Consider the following 16512-nt stretch of genomic DNA (forward strand, 5'->3'; position numbering starts at 1 on the left):
AGTCCGGACAAAGTGACAGAAGTGTCCAGGCCAGCTTGATTATGATGTGTCAAGTAGGTTGGTTCACACTGCCCAGATAGATACTCAAACATTATTCTGGATGTTTCTGCAAAGGCATTTTACTACAACACTATTAACAATGAAATCTATGGACTTTGTGTAAGCCAGATTCCCCTCTATGACGTGGGTAGGATTCCGATCCTTAGTTACAATTCTTAATGAAAGAAAAACTGACTTTCTATGCTCTAGAAGGCATGTCAGTAGGTGGACAGTCTTCAGAACTGGACTGCGAGGTCTCCAGTGTCCCAGTCTATCCTACAGGATTTGGATTTGATGGCCCTCCATAACATGACAAAATCTCTCAATCTCTCTCTCTCTCTCTCTCTCTCTCTCTCTCTCTCTCTATATATATATATATATATATATATATATATATATATATATATATATATATATCACAGCATATCCTCTCCTTCCAGCCCCATCCTCACACACTCCCATAGATCCATCACACTTCCTCTTCTCTAAGGAGAAGGGAGGATCCCCATGGGTACCAACCCTGGTACATCAAGTTGAAGCAGAACTAGGTGCATCCTTTCCCCCTGGGGCCTGAAAAGGCAGCCTAGCTAGGGAAAAGGGATCTGAAGACAGGCAACAGATTCAGCTCCCACTCCAATAGTTAAGGGACTCACATGATGGCCCAGTTGCACATCTGCTACATATGTGTAAGGAACCTAGGTCCAGCCAATGCATGCTCTTTGGTTGGAGTTTCCGTCTCTGTGAGCCCCCCCATCGGCCCAGATTAGTTGACTCTGCAGGTCTTCCTGTGGTGTCCTTGACCCCTCCAGCTCCCTCAACCCTTCCCCCAACTCTTCCACAAGACTCCCAGTGCTCTGTCTAATGTTTGGCTATGGGTCTCTACATCTGTTTCTATCAGCTGCTGGATGAAGCCTCTCAGAAGACAGCTATCCTGGGCTCCTGTCTGTAAGCATAGCAGAGTATCATTAATAGTTGAGGCCTATGGGGTGGATCTCAAGTTTAGCCAGTCATTGGTTGGCCATTCCCTCAATCTCTGCTCCATCTTGACCCTGCACATCTGGTAGAAAAAAATAATTGTGGTCAAAGGTTTTGTAGATGGGTTGGTCCCCCCTCCCTCCATTGGAAGTCCTGCCTGGCTACAGAAGGCGGCCACTTCATGATCCTTATCTCCTGCTGCTGTGAGTCTGAGCTAGAGTCACTCCCATAGACTCCTTTGTTCCAGAGATGCTCCTGTCCCCTGATTTCCAATTACCAATTACCGTTCCTCTATCAGTCCCCTCTCCCCACACCTGACCCTCAACTCTTCTTTCACCAAGTTCCCTCCCTCCACCCACTCCAGATTCTAATTTATTTTCTCTTGTGTATACTACCATATCATCTGCAAATTGCGATATTTTGATTTCTTCCTTTCTAATTCATATCCTTTTGATCTCCTTCAGTTTTCTTACTGCTCTATCTAAAACTCGAAAAGATACAGAGAGAGTGGCAGCTATGCCTTGTCCCTGATTTTAGTGGAATTCCTTTAAGTTTCTCTCCATCTAATTTGATGATGGCTATTGGCTTGCTGTATATTGCCTTTATTATATTTGGGTATGTGCCTTGTATCCCTGATTTCTCCAAGACTTTTATTATGAAGGAAGGTTGGATTTGGTCAAAGGCATTTTCAGCATCTAAGGAAATGATGTGGGTTTTTTTTCTTTCAGTTTGTTTATATTGTGGGTTACACTGATGGATTTTCATATGTTGAACCATCCCTACATCCCTGGGATGAGGTCTACTTGATAATGGTGGATGGTGATTTTGATATGCTCTTGGATTCGATTTGCAAGCATTTTTGCATCAATGTTCATAAGGGAAATTGGTCTTAAATTCTCTTTCTTTGTTGAGTCTTTGTGTGATTTAGGTATCAGAGTTCAGCAATTATCTTTGGTTTCTGTTTTGTGGACTAGTTTGAAGAGTATTTGTGGACCTCCTTTGAAGGTCAGTAGAATTCTGTGCTAAAACCATCTAGTCCTGGACTTTTTTTTTTTTTTGGTGGGGGGGCAGGTTGGGAGACTTTCAATGACTGATTCTATTTAAGGTTTATAAGTCTATTTAAGTTGTTTACCTGACCATGACTTAAATTTGGTAGGTGGTATCTATCCATTTCATTTAGATTTTCTAATTTTATAGTACACATGTTTTTGAAGTAAGGCTTCAGATTTCCTCAGTATTTGTTGTTTTGTCCTCTATCTCATTTATGATTTTGATAACTTGGATACTGTGTCACCTTATATAGCCATCTGCCACATGAGTGTCTTTGTTTGGGTTTATGGCCACTGGAACGCCTGTCTGACCATGGGCTTAGAACTATCCACTGCAGCCTGGAGGGCTTGCTAGTTGGCACACAACTAAAGACAATAGCTGGCCATCCCCCTAGAATCCACCAATAGCCACTAATTCATCTGGGAAGAGTAGGACAGTGAAACCGTCCTTGGTCTCTGATTGGCTTTTGACAGACCCAGTCTTGTGCAGGCCCGGAAGAGGCAGCCACATCTGCTGTGAGATCATGATGGCAGCTGCTGTGCTAAACCCCAAAGACAGCATTGCTCAGGCGTTCTCCCCATCTTCCTGTTCTTGCATTCTTCTGCTCTCCCGACCCCAAGATGTTCCCTGAGTCTAAGAGGGAATGTCGCTTTTCTTAGAACTCAGGGAAGCCGAGAGTCTTTGTATCCTTGACATTCGCTGTAAAGAAAGAGTTCTCTGGTTAAAGCTGAACGTGGCCTTTGTCTATGAGTATAAGCACAGATATGTAGACAACAGTTAGACTCTATGAACATTTAGCTAAACAATAATAGATTAATTCTTAGTATGGTGGCCTCCCTGTACATGGGTGTTTGGATGGTTTTGTTTATTACGTGTACAGTGTTTTTACCTGCCTGTTCCCCTGCACTCCAGAAGAGGGCACCAAATCTCATTCTAGATGGTTGTGAGCCATCATGTGGTTGCTGGGATTTGAACTCAGGACCTCTGGAGGAGCAGGCAGTGCTCTTAACCTCTTCGCCATCTCCCCAACCCCGGATGGTTTTATAGTACTAGGAATGAATCCCCTCCTGAGTAGCTGACTAGGTATCCAATCAGATTGGTTGGTATCACGGCACTACTGCATAAGTGGGCACATCTTTCCTGGCAAGTTAGTACTGCAGTTGATAGGCTTCACAACTCGATAAGAGCAGTGGTGCTATTTCTCCCCATGGCATCACGAAAGTCAGCCAGCAGAGATGAACTTGCTAATTCAGTGCCAGCTTATTTCTGGTTATCTTTCAGATATGTGGTGTCTTCAATGGCAGGATCTTAGCTTCGGTTCATGGTGGGCAACCAAGAGGAACGGGAAAAGCCTATATTGTTTGGGGTGCCTGTCAGGCCTCCTCAACCCCTCCATATCTCCTGTGGAGGTATCTCTTTCCTGACACTGGGATTTTCACTTAAAAACTCACTGCTTCTAGGCACAGCATTATCTATCCATTCGGGGAGTCTCCCTTTAAACTCGCTATTATTATTATTAGTGGTGGTGGTGGTGATGATGTTGTTGTTGTTGCTGCTGCTGTTGTTGATATATATATATATATATCAGTTGTGTTATAAGCTTTTTTGCTTCCATATGGCTTTTTCAAACAGCTCTCATTTCAGATGACTCTCTTCCCTCACTACCTCAGCTCACTCCCACCATCTTCCATGCTTACTTCCCCACTCACAGTATTCACTCTCGCCTTACCTATGCTGTGTTCTCGTCTTTTGAGACATCGCTTACCGCCCCCCCCCCGCCCATTTTATTTATTTCTAAATCTACTAAGCTCAAAGTTATAAGAAAATATTGGGAGATTTATATATTAATATAAGAGTGTTCATGAAGCATCATTAGATGAAAAACAAAACTAGAAATTAGCAATAGCTGGGGTATGATCACATTTTGATGAAAAAACAGGGCCATTATCCATTTATTTGTGCACATCCTACCACGGGACGAGTACCTTCCACCGAGAGACCGGAGAAGCAGCAGTTACTTAGAACAAGGTTATTAATGTGACTTTGGACCCTTGTATGGTTTAGTTGTTGTGACGTGTACATTAAAAAGTTGTAATTGTGGTATGATGAGAAAGAGAAAGAAGGGTGGACTTGGGTGGGTGGGAAATTGGGGAGGGTCTGAGAGGGCCTAGTGGAGGGGAAACCATAATCAGAATGTATTATATGAAAAAAAACTATTTTAAAATAAATAATTCTAATTCTAATAGCTAAAAAAATTAACAAAATTGTTGATGTGTATGCGCAAGCATGTATGTGAATGTGTTTGTGTAGGGGGTTTGTGTGTGTCGAAATAAAGGAAACTATGTGTGTATGCATATCTATTATAATATATATGAAATTAGATTTTATATGTGTAGCTTATCCTAAAGGCCAATGGAAATATACTACTCAATTTGCTACTCAAGCGGGTTGATGAGTTGTGTCCTCTGTTAAAATAATATTAGAGAAAATAAAGTTGGAGAAATTGTGGGTGATAATCACTAATGTCCTCCTGTGAGAGGAGTAAAAAGAACACCGTGGCTCAGTGAGATGGCTCAGTGGGTGAGGGCACTTGCCATTGAGCCTGATGATCTTAGTTCAACACCGTCACCCCCTGGAGTTTGCATGGTGGAAAGAAAGAACGGAACAGTTGTTACCCTCTGACCTCCGCACACATGTCGCAGACAAAATAAATAAATGTGAATAGAAAAAAAAATTGAAGGAAGGAGCATTGCAATAGCTGAAAGAGTGAATAGTTAGCAGTATATTTCTTTGATTTTCCTCCCTTAACACTTAAGAGTCCATGCCTTGAAAGGCAAGTCCCTACTTCTGGGAACGTGGTAGGTCAAAATGCAGTCTGCCCAATCAAAACTCATTTCCTTTGTGGGAAACCTGCCTTGCGTTGCCACAGCACGAAGGGGCCGGGACTCATCTGGAAGGACTCTTGTTTATTTGTGATAGCTTGGAGTGGAGAGAGGGCATGAGAGCAACTCCAGTTGGAGAGGAGAGAAGGTTACTGGAAGCGGCGGCAGACGGTGTGAAAAAGGAAGTCGAGCCGCAGATGGTGAAATGATCCCGCGGCAACCTGAGCCGAGCAGAGCAAGGAGGCCAGGCACGGCATTACTCACCAAGATTGGGTTATAGCCTGATATTTCCACACACTGTAGTAAAGTAGCACTCCGACATGGAGGAGGAGTCACTCCAGGGCAGGGCAACGTTCCCAGATGCATGGGCTTTGATGACGACAGTGGCAGGAAGTTGCTCAAATAGCAGTGAGAGAAATGTAACTAAGGGGGTTGCGGGGCATCTCGGTGCTCTTGGTCTGGTTTGGTTTTTTTTGTTTGTTTGTTTTGTTTTGTTTTGTTTTGTTTTTTTCTCTCACTGTGAACACTCTGGCACACGTTTGGACCCAAGGATATTCTCATTGAGCTCAGTTTCCACTTTATGCTAGAAATCGCGTGCCTCTGGATCATTAACAAGACTTTAGCTTTGTCCACTGTCTTTCCACAGTCCTGACATTCAAAGCAGGTCACATACTAGAGAATCCATGTATTCGATGGTACCACAGTTTACTGTTGTTAAGATATTTATTTTATGAATGTATTGTCTGTATGTATGCACCCTGTATGTTTGTCTGGTTCCCATGGAGGCCAGGAGAAGGCATTAGATCCCGTGGAACTGGAGGATTTTATGCTAACATGGGAGTGCTGGGAATCGAACTGGGTCCTCTGCAAAAGCAGCAAGTGCTCTTAATGGTTAAGCCATCTCTCCAGCTATCATTTTTTTAAATAGTATTTTTATTTATCCTTTTAAAATTTTATATATTTATACAATGTATTTTGATGATATGTACCCCTACTTCTTTTTTCCAACCCCCCCCCAGGGCTCCCAACTGGCCTCCCTCCGTATTTCATAAATCATCATCGTCATCATCATCGTCATCATCATCATCATCGTCATCATCGTTACCCATAAAGTCCAGTTGTGTTGACTGTATGTGCATGGATGAGAGGCCATCCTCTGGAGTGTGAGAAACCTACCAGAGGATCATATGCCCAAATAAAAGTGACTATCTCTCCCTCAGCAGCCATCAGCCCATCAGCCCCCAATAGCTGATGGCATCTCATTTCTAACATAGACTCAAACTACATATTCTCAAGAAGTCATTTAGCCATAGATTTCTAACTGTGAATAGAAAATAACTTGCTGACTTAACTTCAAAGATCTGGGAAGCAGTTGTGACTCCATAGGCTCCCTTGACAAACTCCACCAGCTGGCAGGGAGCGAGAACGCACAGGCTTGGGAAGGAAGTGGGGAGACCTCCTGGTCCGTGTGTTAGGGAATATTTATGGGGAGGGGATTTTTCAATGAGTGTTGAGGGAAGAGCGCAGGCTGCACCTAGCCTATTAGAACCCACAGCGCATCACGTGAGCACAGAATACGGGACTTTTGCATCAGGCCTTTCACAGAGCCCTCCTGAACCAGACTGTTGCCTCCAGAAGCTGCCTCCTCCTGGGTCAGTGGTGAAGGCTTCTCAGAGCAGAGCTTTACGTATCAGCTCTTCCCCTTCTGTTGTTACCCAGAGACTCCATTCCAATGGGAAGACTTCCGGATTGACTGTAGACAAGGAGTTGTGCCTGCACACAGTAGAACCACTGCGTCTGGGGCTTTCCTTCTGGGGAGCCTGCCTGCATGTCTCAGGGGTCCTCTAAGCCTAACAAAGTGGATGCCCAGAGTCTGCCTACTACTTTCAGCCAACACAGCCTCCAGAGGTGACCAAGATTTGAAAATAGCAGTGAGCATTGCGGTGTTTTGGAGCCAGAGGGCAAACTGTAGAAACAACCAGAGAAAGTAGCCCCTGCCACTGCTTACACTCTATGGTTGTTTTGTTCATGCTGCCCCAGGGCATTTTCAGTAGGATGCTGCCCCACTCCTAGTTACAGACACAAGATCTAGGAGCTATTTGAAGTTCAAAGGCACACACACACAAAGCTGGAGGCAGCTGCTGGCTGGAGGAAGTACATTAACAAATACATCTGGATAAAAAGATTGATGTCATTTCTAGAGTTTCTGACGGAAAATTCCCCCATAGAAAAACCCATGGCTGCAACATTTTCTCTGAGCCCAAACTCAGCTGGCTTTGAAACATGACTTCTGGCACAATTTTTCAAGTGTTTAGGAAAGGGTCGGGAATGGAGGCTCGGAATGGGCCCTTAGCACAGTGGTTCTCAACCTGTGGGTCCTGACCCTTTTGGGGGGGTCAAGCAACCTTTTCATGGGGATCACCTAAGACCACTGGAAAACCACACATATTTCCATTATGGTTCCTACCCGTAGCAAAATTACAGCTATGAAGCAGCGATGGAAATAATTTTATGATGAGGGATCACCACAGTGTGAAGAAGGTCTCACGTTTAGGAAGGCTGAGATCTACAGCCTTAGCGCCTGGCTGTCAAGGGCTGGGTCCCCCTAGTTTTGAAATTAGCACATGGGATCCTGCATACAAGTAACTCATTCTCCGAGTCCCTAGAGGACAGCAGACTTCAAGTAATGTTCAAATTGGGAGTTTCTGATACAGTCAATTCTGTGTCTAATTTAACAGGTTCTCTCCCCTCCCCATACATTTCCCTCTCACTCCCGCCTTTCTGCTCTCTCTTCTCCACCACCCCCTTGCCCGCCCCGCCTCACCTTTTAATCTTTCTTTCGTTGTTTGCTGATCATTTCAGAGGTGAGTTTCCAGAAAGGGTTTGGTTAAGGCTTTAGAATCCTTCTCCCCTTTTATTAATGAGGGCCCAGAGGATTCTAATGACCATAGAGAAGAACTGCATTCTTCCATGGCTCATGGATTGCAGGCCTGAGGCATGTCCCCAAGGGGATGAGGCAATTCTCCTCCCTCTGAGACCCTGGGCTGAGAACGAGAGTGAAGTAGGACACACTAAGACAGACTTTAAAAAGAGGGAGCATTGTGACAGTCGGCTTTTCAGTGCTCGTGACAAAATAGCCAAAATTTAAGGAAAGAGAGAGCTACTCCTATTCACTTTCAGACATTTCGGTATGTATTTGACTTGGCTTGCTCCATTGCCGTAGAGTCTGTAGCGGGGGCACAGAACATCATGGTAACAAGTGCATGTGACACGGAAGGCCAGCCGCCTCGTGGTGGCCAGGTAGTAGTGAAAGAGCCCCTAAGGAAGGAACAGGCCACAACATCTTATTCCAAGCAAACTCTGTTTCCAGTGAGGCCTTTTTAGCATTTTCCAATAATGCCATCATCACATTATGACTCCATCAATGGATCTATCCATCAATTAGGTCAAAGGCTTCATGATACAATGATCTCCCCATGACAGATTCCAGCAGCTGGGAACCATGATTTCAACACACATAAGCCATCTAGAGACATTTCGTATGCAAACCACACCAAGAATAGATCTCAGGCAACCTGAGGTGTAAATTCTCTCCCACTGAACCTTGGGGTTCTATCTGGAAAACTGATGGCGGGGCTCAAAGGTTTTCCTTAATTCTTTGTTTTGGTGCTATTACACAATCAATGGGTTATGTCCTCATAACGCGTGCTGGACTGAGCGAGCAGGCTTATAATGCAAGAAGTCCTTGGTACACGTCCCAAGCAGAAGCAGAGAACAGCTGCGCAGATCCGCCCCCTGGGATGATGGGTGCTGATTCTCTTCTGCCTTCTCACCCTCCTTCCGTGTCTGGCTCCTCCCTCTGTAGCCCAGTTTTCACCAACATACACCACCCACTAGACTCAAGAAATGCAGACCTCCTTCTTTCTTCAGTGTACGTGTGGAAAAGGAAAAGAAAACCGAACGTTTAAAAACTCAAATGTCAACTTAGAAGTTAGGAAAAGAAGATTCACGACTCCGAATACATTCAATAAGGCTGTCTGTCCTCAGACTGACTGAGTTTACTGATCTGGGGAGATTTTAGATGCTCAGGAGATTGACTTATTCTCATCCAGATAAAAATTAAATTCTTCTGTTAGCACAAGGCTCCCAACAGTCCCTCTAGGGTGGGAACATGACCCATATTTAACTAGAAGTGAAGTCATTGAGGGATGAATTTTGTGATGGGCGGTCGTGGATCAAAGATCCTTCCTTCTGAAGAGAACCCTTCCTCCCTGAGTCATCATCACCCATGGGGCCCAGGTCTGAGCGTGACGCCTTATTCCCTCTCCACCGGAGGAGACAAATGGAACACATTGGAGTTTCTGCTCCAGTCCGAGTTAAATCTCTAGAGACAGAAAACTGAAGTTAGACATCCATTGGAGGGAGGGGGAATTCATTGTTTTTGTTGATTTCCCCCCCTCATCTTTAAGCATTAATTTTTATCCCTGTTCTTTCTAGAGCATTCCTATTACTTTGGCATGAACCAGACATATGTGAGGAGATTCGTTTATAGCTTTGATCTTCACTCTGCCGCTGTGGTAAGGGGTGGCCAAAAGCTGTTGGGAAAATGGCAGGATTCAGATATAATGTCCATTTGAAAAGAAAATTAAAAATTAAGTTGAGTATTTTTTTTTCCTTAGGAAATAAACCTCTCTTTCTGGTGAAGAGCGACCGGCCTTTTTGAAGCTATGCATGAAGGTCATGAGGATGGCGTTACTCATTCACCCAATAGTGAAATGCTCTTGTCCAAAAGAGATGACGACAATTCAACAGTAGCACTCTTGTCTTTCATGTGCAGCCACCTACACTCCAAACCCTGTCCTGGAAAATAAGAGGTGGAAAAATCCAAAGACCAAGTGAGAAGTTCATACTTAATTTCATAGGACGTAGCTGAGATCTCTGGAAAGCGTTAGCACACCCCTCTGATGTTCACACTCCCGTCGCGCTTTCAGAATCAGACTTTTCATAAATTGTTGCGTGAGAATATTAATGGCCATGGCTCTTATCCTTGGTGTTAGACCTAGACATCTTTGTGATGGGACAGAATGCTCTCCTGAGATACCTCCCCCGCCCCCCGTTGATTCTACAAAATGTATTCTACACACTATTCTCTGTTTCCGTATGTGTTCCTCCCATGTAGAGACATTGTTCCTCTGAACCAGTATTGAGTGTGTGTGGCTAATAATTGCCACTTTCATCTTTCCAGGATTGGATACCCCCATGACGCATAGGTGGTAGTCCCCTCCTCATCAACATGGCTAATAGGAGGTAGTCAAGCCCAGGCTGGGGGGGGAGTCATAGCACAGCACTAATGTCAGGACCCCCTTTGGCTGTTCTTACACCCAGTGTTGCGGTGGGAAATGTGTCCCCAGCAGGAGATGGTGTAGGCAGCTTTGAGAACAGGCTGAATAGATTTTCATAGGGAAATGAACATATCAACAGCGAATCACTAGAGAAGTGGGTGATGAGGGAATCTTTCCCCAGCACTCATGTGAGCTGTGGAATAGAAGACTTCACTTTAAACTCGCCAAATCCCAGTTTTTGGTAAACTACTAATGTGACCTTGAGGAAGTCATCTCACCTCTGAACTTTAGCTTCCTCTCTAACAAAATGTGTTCAGCAAACGGAATTGTGTGAACACAGTTATAGAGATGGACGCACAAGCTCAAGCCCAAATAAAAGTACTAAACTATTGGCATCTATCCATCCACTTATTCCTTTCTTCTTTGACCCCACTTATCCCCCACCACTGTATTATCTCTATCCTTTAGAATACAGCTGAAGGTGAGGTCTTGAAATATCTTTAGTAAAAAAAATAAAGATTTGAGCTTAGCAAGGAAAGACTAAAGACAAACTCCAGACAAAATGCTAGATAAACAAACATGGCTTGAGTAAAATGTCCTTATCTGGAGGAAAAAAAGACATTTGGGAGGAAAAGAGAAGAGCAAGGAAGATATGAGTGCAAAGGAAACGACTTGGCCCTCGTCAACCAGGATGGATGTACAAAAGAAACTAGAATGTGTGCTGTGTGGATGCCCTGGCAGCACTGCACTGAGAACACAGACAGATGCACCTCGCTTTCCCTGAAGAAAGGTCTTCTCAGACTGTGTTGCCCTTGCAGTGTGCATTATTGCCCCATGCACGTTATAAAGGGTGCTTACATGGTGAGGGTGGGCTGGCTGTGTAGTACCTAGTACTATCAAATACAAACCCCTTTCGTCTCTTCATCATAAACCCATTTCCTACCATTCTTTGGATACTGAGCGCTGACCCAAGGATGACCAGTTTCTAGATGGGTAAATGTATTGTTTGAACCCTTCTGCCGCTGTGGTTTGACACCTTAAACACTCCATGATCCCTGAGTTTCACGACAGCGTGAGCATATGAATTCTTTGAAACACTCCAAAAGCATCTGGGTCAGAGTGTCTAGTTCAGGGTTTGTGTGAAGACTTCGTTGCATCCTGGTGGTCAGGTGAGTGAGCGCTCTTGAAGCCTCCTGAAGGCTAAGAGCACAACTGCCATAGTGTCACCAAGCCCCCTTTCACCATTCTCAATGGGCCATCAATTGCCCAAAGAACTGGCCAAGCAAATACAGACTAGAGAGGCACAGCTGCATCCTTGCAGGGGGCATCAGAAGGGTTAATTAGCTACGTCAGGGCTCACACTTGTAGGACTTTAGGTCCGTTCATGGTGGCACAGAGGAACATACACAAATACTCAGATAAGCACTCCAATAGGACTATGAAGCTCCCACGTGAGCCATTTCAGTGTTCCAATACATAGCACGGTCTTCTTTCTTGTTTTGTTTTGTTTGTATTTTATATATCTTGGCATTCAGCATCTATCCTTTTGTTAAATGTTTTAATTTGATGGTTTCCTAGACTCTATGCCCAATGCAAGCATTAATATTCAGATTCATTCTTTTTATTATTTGTTTAAGGTTTTTTGTGTGCTGCTATGTGTCTATAAGCACATATGTGTCTATAAGCACATATGTGAAGCTACCCATGGGGGGGCCAGAAAATGGTGTTAGAGGCCCTGTTTCTGGACTTATAGGCACCTGTAAGCTATACAGTGTGGGTGTTAAAAACCAAACTCTGGTCCTTTAGAAAGCACCCTTTAACTGCCAAGTCATCTCTCCCATCCCACCTCCATTCTTTACTCCCCATCACAGCAACTCTATCCTCAGTGTTTCTGTCATCCTCGTATCTAGCAAGGTACCACGCAGGAAATAAAGGGTCAGAGGGAGAGAGAATGAAACTTGACTCTGTGGGCCTCAGAGCTGGAATGACCTACCTCTAGGCAGAAAAATGCACCATCCGTTCTAAACAAGTTTCACTTCCAACTATGGTAGGGTAACAGAATTGCAGGTCCCAGATCAATATTTATGTCAAAACACAAAAACCTCTATGATCATGATAAAGAGACCATGAACATTTGTCTCAGCACCTAATCATAGATACAATTACAGAAAAATATCTCTGCACATATCCATACAAAGACATATACATGATAAACATCTGGCACGTAGACACAATGAAAGTTTGTGTGTCTCTACAAAGATAGAATAGAGGCAAAGGTGAGAAACTAATATCTGAGGTGACAATTATTGTGTTCGTCTCTAAGGATCAAGGATACATGGTGTTCATTTGGTCATAGTTCTTCCCAATAGAGGCTGAAACTAAAGAGTTGGGACTTGGGATCTTTTGGGCATGCTATTTTGATTCTGTGTCTTGGGACACGTTTCTGGCTTCCTTTGCAATTTCTCAAATGGCTTCTGTTTCTCAGTGTACCCACGTGGCTAGTGTGTCATCAACAAGCAAAGAACACACACATGACTCTTCAGGAAGGCCCGAGGAATAAGGAGCCACTTAAATCTAGTTACTAAAACAACAATTATGTATAAACAGTGGTAGTAGATATCGTTTAAAAACTGGTTAGAAATAAAAATAATCACAATATTCTTTGTTATGTTCTTGGAAATGATGTAATTTGAGATTATCTTTTCTAACCATGATTCTTACGTTTTGCTATTATTACTTGGGGTTTTATCCTATTCAAATCTGAGTGTGTTGACTATTAAAAAAAATTGCTCTGCATTCAATTTTGGGATACTCTAGCAATCTGAAAACTAGAGACTGAACACCAGACAACATTTAAGGAGCAGGAAGAAGCACTACTTCTAGGGAAATCTAAGGACTCCCAGAGTTCTTCTTAGTAGGTGCATCACGTAGTCCTCAGAGGCTTGGAAAAACCAGGCTACAGCTGGGAGAAAAGATACAGTAAAGAACTGCTTACTGCTCATTCGCTGTCTTCCTTGTCTCAGGCATTTAGATGTGCATCTTTTAGGGTTCGGTTTTCTTAAACCCCCCCCCACCCCCAGAGCAGATATTTCTTCTATTTTCAGCTGCAGGGAAGAGAGGAATAGAAGTAAATAATTTTTATGGACTATATAGTCATTAGTCGTGATTCTAGAAGTCAAACTCCCCAACCCCATTGTCCTCCGAAGGGAGGACAACTTCTTCCTCCCTATGGCGAAAGCAGGTTCTGGGGATTTCTGAAAGCAAAAGCTATTCTGTGGGGGTTCTACATGATACCAAGAGGTGGGGTGGAAATCAACAGAAGATGAAGATCAGGTGAGAGAGATGAGGAAACTCGTCAAAGCAAAGAAGGTCAGAGAGAGGAGCCACAACAAACTAGGCCTTACTGGGGCTAGGGATGAACTGAGGCATGCTGGTCCCCTGGAGAAAGCAGAAAGAAGGAGGTCTTAGATGAATCAGATGACCCACCACACAACTTAAAGGCAGATGAGCCAGGTTTAGGATCCCAGAGGTTGGTCTTCCTTTGATAATCTTTGATAAATTGGTTCGTTGGGCCCTGGCCCCTTCTCAAGGTCACGGAAAGTTCTCAGGGTTCCCTGAGACTTTATCTCTCAGCTCACAGCCTAGCTAGAGGTATGCAAGATCAGATATTGAGCAGCAATGATTGAGCTATAGATACCAGTTTCCTGTGTTTAGAAAAGGTAAGGAAATTGTTAATTTGTTCTACAAATATTTGTGGAGGACACACCAATGGGAAGGGTCCATTGTGGAAGTCCAAGTAAAATTCTGGGAGTTCAGACGAGGAAAGCAAATGGCATGCGAGCTGAGCACTGCAGCTGTGGAATGTGCCTGTGAACTTTTTTAAAGACAGGGTCCCATACAGTCAAATGCAGAGGCCATTGTGAACTTAAAGGCATATGGTTAAGCAATTAAGATCAGTGCTGGAGACATCTGGAAAATATGGAGGCTACAAGCATTAAAGTAGCCAAGGGACACCCAGTCTCAATTACTTACTGTTACTAGACACCATCTCATGACTTCCAACTTGCTACATCCCTAAAGATGATCTCGAGTTTCTGCTTCTCCTTCCTCTATCTTCCAAGTGCTGGGATCACAAGTGTGTACCACAGCATCTGGTTTGTATAGTTCTGGGGATTGAACTAGGGCTTCCGTGCATGCTAAGCAAGCTCTCTACCAACTGAGCTCCTGGACCCCATGTGCATATTTACATGTTCCTTTTCATGAGACTAACATCTGTCCTGACCATGTTATATTCTGATTATCCAACTACTTGTCTGCCTTTCTCATTGAACCAAAAGCTTCTAAAGAAAAGCAGTAGAAGTTTGTTCCTCATAGACCATCCATAGGTTATGGTAGTATGTATTTAATCAGTATTTAGATTTTTAAATTCTATGAGTTTAAAATCTCTACCCAGAATGTTAGAGTCTTGATTCCATTTAGAAAACACAAGTCTTAAGATTGAAAATGCATAATTTATTTTTTCCCACCTAAAATGAAAAAAGAATTTACTTTATCTTTCTAAGCAGAATCTATTCCACGTTTGTTTGTTTTTTTAACTCACAGAACTGACAAGAGTTCTTCTCATGGAAAAACTCAAGAAATAAGTATTTGAAGCAATCAAATGTGAATTACACTGAAACACAAATTAGTGTGACTTCAAAAAGAATGTTCGTCATATTTTTTTCACCATTGCCTTTAATCTCTGACAAAGAAACAGAGACCATGTGGACTGCTATATGAGACTTCCCATTCTCTTTATTTGACAAAGATGTGAGGAAAAAAAATCATGCACCATCTGCACATGAGAAACAGATGTCTCATTTGCATTCAATTTTCCAGTAGACGTGAGCCTAGAAGGCTTGGGAAATGCATTACATTGATTTTAATGAATATAGGATGTTGACACAAATCATTTTCCAGGCACAAATGCAGAGGTCAGTGCACCACTAACACAGAGCTTGAAACATTTGGAAGATATGGTAGCTACAGGCAGTCAGATAACAGAGTGTCCCTAACTTTGATTATTTAACATTGCTTAAGACCATCTCGTGTACCAGAAATTGTAAAAAGAAACTTCCGCATTCATTGTCTCATTTTCGTCATCACTGCATCCGCATGGGGACAATAAAGGGACCCGGTCTGCAAATGGAGAACTGGAGACACAGTGACACTCAACTGATTTATCCACGCCCTGTGCTCCAGGATGCAAACCTATGACTTGTGGCTTCCTGCAAATGCTCAAAAGCAGATGAGACCGGGAACGCACGGGCTCTTTAATATCAACTGTAACTCTGCAGAGTCACAGAGTCAACCTAACAGAAAGTGCCAGGAGGAAGCTTGCTGAAAGGCCAGCTCATGAGAGTAAGCCAGAGCTCCAGGGCCTTTAAGTAAACCAACATCTCTGAGCCCTAGCAGAACGGAGAGGAGACCATCACTCCTCCATGGCATTAACACGTTTAAATTCTCGGGCACTCTCATCGTATGAGCTCAGTACAAATGCCAGCTCTAGACACAGCGACTGAAGAATGTAAAGAAAACCAGGCTCTGAGGAAATTCAAATGAGTTTTTTTTTTAAACATGTATGCTTGCAGATTTAGAGTGAATACATTTTTGACAGCTCAGAAAGGGTTGAGGTCACAAAGAGTAGAAAGAAAGAGCGTCTTGTGGGGAATGAGGAGGAAATGTGGGTTGACTGGGCAATAGAAACAAAACTCAAATCAAACAAACAAAAATACCCGCAGTGAGCCAGCTGTGGTAGTGACACATGCCTGTAATCCCAGCACCCAGGAGGGCAGAGGCAGGCAGATCTCTATGAGATCGAGCCCAGCCTGGTCTACAAAGTGAGTCCACGACAGCCAAGGCTACACAGAGAGACCCTGTTTTTAAAAAGCCTACAGTGTTTAGGAAGAGGGGGGTTTGAGGTTGTTGTTCAGCATTGAGACTCAGAAATGGTTTACTGAATAGCATTCAATAACATTCTCTTTGAAGGAAGTGAGCTATAAATGTGTCAAAAGGCAATTATGGATTGGTCTCCGGGGAGAGGAGATGTGCTGCGCTTGACCTGTGTGCCTTGGAAAACTGACTTAGGAATTAAATGCAAGCTTTCTCCCTCAGCCAACTAGACCTAAAGCCACTCTCGACTTTGTTCCGATATGACTATGTTGACAGCAGGGTGTGTTGGCACA

The 16512-nt window shown here is 43.5% G+C and overlaps 1 long non-coding RNA gene across 2 annotated transcripts in view; it reads left to right on the plus strand.

Annotated features, from left to right (window-relative positions):
• The window catches only part of LOC311609760, a 33371-nt gene extending 20225 nt beyond the window's left edge, over positions 1-13146 (plus strand). For both annotated transcript variants that reach the window (XR_014783495.1, XR_014783496.1), the window contains 2 exons: positions 9444-9523; positions 9626-13146. This is a non-coding gene — a long non-coding RNA (uncharacterized lncRNA). The remainder of the gene's footprint in view (positions 1-9443; positions 9524-9625) is intronic.
• The last annotated feature ends 3366 nt before the right edge of the window (positions 13147-16512 follow it).

This window comes from Acomys minous (genome assembly GCF_964271855.1).
Source record: "Acomys minous genome assembly, chromosome: 12".
In the NCBI taxonomy this organism is placed as follows: Eukaryota; Metazoa; Chordata; class Mammalia; order Rodentia; family Muridae; genus Acomys; species Acomys minous.